Source organism: Lathyrus oleraceus, chromosome 1, assembly GCF_024323335.1.
Source record: "Lathyrus oleraceus cultivar Zhongwan6 chromosome 1, CAAS_Psat_ZW6_1.0, whole genome shotgun sequence".
Classification (NCBI taxonomy): domain Eukaryota; kingdom Viridiplantae; phylum Streptophyta; class Magnoliopsida; order Fabales; family Fabaceae; genus Lathyrus; species Lathyrus oleraceus.
The window spans coordinates 4,955,783-4,959,773 of record NC_066579.1 but is presented as its reverse complement, the minus strand read 5'-3'; the positions used below and the strand labels follow the sequence as shown (position 1 = coordinate 4,959,773).

Here is a 3,991-nt window from a genome sequence, read left to right as displayed (position 1 = left end):
ACTCACAAGTTAATTGGATTAATTGGGACAAGATTTGTATGGCTAATGAAGATGGTGGCTTGGAAGTCAAACATTCGAGAAGTACAAGAAGACTCTAATTAGTATGTAAGGATGGTGATGCTTATCTGAACCAAATGTCATATGGTATAAGCTTCTCAACTTCAAGTATCATTTCTTGTAAGTTAGGAAATGGTGCTTCTTAGGCGTTGATTTTTCTGGTAATGTTAAGAGGCACTATCTTTGGTGCAGGGAATTGATGGACATGGTTGGTTTTCGAATATCATATCTTGTAAGTTAGGAAATGGTGCTTCTTATGATTTTTGGAATCATAAGTGGTCGGAGCATGATCTTTTGAGTACTGGTATTTCCGAAACTTTATTTGTGTTCAACTTGAAGGTGGGAAAAACACAAGAAAGAGGTTGAATTGTGTAGATTTTTTTCTCTTTTTAAGATTTTTAAACTTCTGCTTCTGATGATTCTTAATCAGATTCTGAACACTTAGTTCAGACTCTGACTTCCTAATCACACAGAGTCTGAATTATTTAAATATCATTAGATTCTGCAACTGAATCTAACTCAGAGGTAAACAAATGATAGCAACAAAATATAGTTCAAAAGCAAATAAAGTAAAGCGAAAGACACAAGCAATTATTCTAGTTCCTCTCACGATTTGAGAGTAATTTAGTCCCCTTGCACTTCCAACGACTTTCCACTATAACCAAAATGATTACAAAAGCTCAAGCACACAAGCAAGATACCTCCTTTGCTAACATACATAAGTATAAGACTTCCTTGATCAAACACATAAATTTGAGACTTCCTTGCTCAAGCACACAAGCTCAAGACTTCCTTTCTCAAATACACAAGTCTGAGACTTCCTTCCTCTAGCACACAAGCTAAATACTTCAAATTCTCAAGTATTAAAATAAGAGACTTATGACTCTATAACAAACTTTTAAGATATTTGGGTAATAACTACACTTAATATACAATCAGAGGTGTAGACAAAATACAACTTAGACAAACTTTAAGACTTAAAAATTCTAAAAAATTCAAGTGTTAATATGTTCTAAGTCTAGTAATTTTAACAGATCGACTTCTCTTTGATTGTCAAGGTTCTGAGTCTGTGTGGCAGTGTGTTGTATTGAAGTTTGCTAATTTTCTTCTTCAGCCATTCTGTTTCTTAAATAGAGAAGGAGAAAAGAGACGTTGGAGATTTTCACCAAAAGGTTGGGCTAGCTTTGTACTTGATTAGACACATCAATAAAACACATTTATGCACGAGGAATTATCTATTAAGGCTCAAGCATCCAAGAAGAGATATTCCCTTAAGTCTTCACGTGATCAAAAGATTTTGAATCTGTCAGAGTTGCCTCAGTTAAAGAGCTTCTGCTTCATAGGTAGGCTTTCTTCAGACTTCACTCTTTAGAGGCTGATCACATCAGAATCCACTTATTGACTTCTTAAGTTTCATATTCATGGTGACTAGAGTTGATTCCAGATTCAGATTGACTTCTTCAGAGTTTGGATCTCCATCAGAGAAAGAATCTTCATAAGTGATCTTCAGAGTCAGAGTCGGATCTTCAGATACATATCCCTAAAAAAAATTCATCAGTTCTTAATGATATAATCCTGCATACTTGAACAGATGTTAGAATACGCATTTGTTCTTTAAATACTCTGTTATCATCAAAATCCAATGAATATAGTATTAACCAATTTTGTTCCAACACAGCTAGGCTATATGGTAAAGTGGAAGACATGAATTATTGACCAGGGGAATCGTTGAGTGAGATTTAGGATTGAAAGGTTCTACTCTTTCTAATGTTAGTTGAGTTCAACTCCAAGAGCTGAATGAAATTTTGAAGGGGGTGGAATTTGTGCATAATATTGAGGACCGTGTTGTGTGGTGAATGAATGTTAAAGGTTTCTCAGTAAAATATATTTGTTTAAGATTACAGGATTTGAGTGATGTCAACTTGATCTTGGATGTTAGCTTGCTAAAGGAGTTGAGTCTTTTGTGGAAAGTCATAGTGTCAAGAAAGATTAATTTATTTAGTTGGAGATCCATGCATAATAAGTTTCTAATTAGAGATCAGCGTGTGAATAGAGGTGTGTTTGGTATAGTGTATAACAATTTGTTTTTCATTTTTATTCTTGTGTTGTAGAGACGATGCGTCATCTCTGGTTGGGTCTTAAGGAGCTTGATGTTACAAATCTGGATCATCCTTATGTGTCATAGATTCGTGTGTGGTTGTGCGGTTCTATCTATAACAAATTTCACTATGTTGTGTGGCAAGTGGTCTCTTGGTCTGCGAGGCTTTCTAGAAAAAAAGTTGTTTTTAATGGAAAGCTTGGGAATGTAGAGGAAATTTTTTGTTTAATCTATTCGTTGTTTTGGGTCTGGTTTCTCTTTTCTTCAAAGGAGGGGCTAATTTAGAGTGAAATATGTGGCTTTCTAATCATTTATGTTACATTGATCAGTCTGTTTAGTGGGTTGATTGTTGTTTTTGTGTATTGTTCTTGAATTGAGTATCCTTATACTTTTAATCAATTTGTTCATTAAAAATTAGAATAAAAACCTAAAAATAAATACAAACATGAGTATAAGTAACTGCCTACTAAAGTAAGAAAGTATGACTATGGATGCTATAATACCTTAGTATTCACTAATATATATTTATATATTTTAATTTATATTATTAAATAAAAATATATATATATATATATATCCATTTAAAAAAAATCATCACTATTAAATTATTACATATTTTAATATGAATTTTTGAGTATTTTTTAATTTAAAAATAATTTTTTTTAATTTTTTTAAAATTTAAAATAATACAATATTTTATAATTAATCGATTTATTTTTACTAAAAATACGAATATTAGATATGGATACTTAAATGACCATAAAATACAATGTGCAAATTGTAACACCCCAACTTATAATTAGAGCAATTTACTCTTTGTTCGCGTGATTTATTCATTATATGTGAATTTTGATATTTTTAAAATGTACGAGTATTTATGCAATTTACTAATTACTAGGATTAGGAGATCTGAGAGCAGCTAAAGTAATATTATTGGGATTATTACAGATGATTAAGCATATTAGTTATTCGGTCATAAGATAAAGTAATAAAAGTTATATAATCCTGATTAAATAATTATTTAAGTTGAATATTTATTTAATTTAAATATTTTTTAATTTAAATATTTATTTAATTTAAATAATAGTTTAATTGAATAATAAAAGAATAGTGAATTTGTGTAATTAGAGGAGCGTGTGAGGTGAAAGGAGAAAAGTGGACACTAATTTGGCAAAAAGAGTGATTTTGAGAAATAAAGTCTATTTTTGTAATTCTATAGTGTGAGTAGAAACTAGGTTAAAACATTTTTTGAATGTACGTGAAAAGAGGCAGAAAGAACAAAGATAATTTCGGGGAAGAAGAGCTAGGCTTGAAGAGAGAAGTCACCATCCTTGCTGCAAATCTAAGGTAAGGGGGGGGGGGGGGGGGGGGGGGGGGGGTGTCTACTGATGGGTGATTTTAGGTATTGCATGACAGTGAGAGTTCCTTAGCCTCCTATCAACACTAAAGGGTACAATTATTTTCTGTAATTTCCTCTTTTTGCTTGTGATTTGTTGAGAATAATTTATACGTGTTTGCCCTGAGACCCTAATAAGGGATTTGAGATAAATCCCCTAAGATCTCTATTAGGAATTATTTGTGTGTCATAACCTTGTATCAATGATGATTTGATTGTATGAGTTGCTTGATTTTGACTTGATTTCTGTTATTTTAAAATTTTCCAAACAGGTTTTCAAACGACTTTGTTGGGGTCGTTTGATTTCCCAAATGTGTGATATTAAATGTTATGTTTCCCTAAAACATTTTTCTTAGTCGATTAACTTAGAATTTTCCCAATTACAAAGAAACTCTCATTTTTATTATTTTACAAAGAATCACTTTTTGGCATAAACTTCA

The 3,991-nt window shown here is 31.6% G+C and overlaps 1 long non-coding RNA gene across 1 annotated transcript; it reads right to left on the bottom strand.

Moving 5' to 3' along the window:
• Positions 1–538: 538 nt before the first annotated feature.
• On the bottom strand, positions 539–2,376 carry LOC127115341 (uncharacterized). The gene is made up of 2 exons (XR_007800696.1): positions 1,960–2,376; positions 539–1,597 (listed from the first exon to the last, which is right to left on the bottom strand). It is a non-coding gene; the product is annotated as an uncharacterized LOC127115341 (long non-coding RNA).
• Between the last annotated feature and the right edge of the window lie 1,615 nt (positions 2,377–3,991).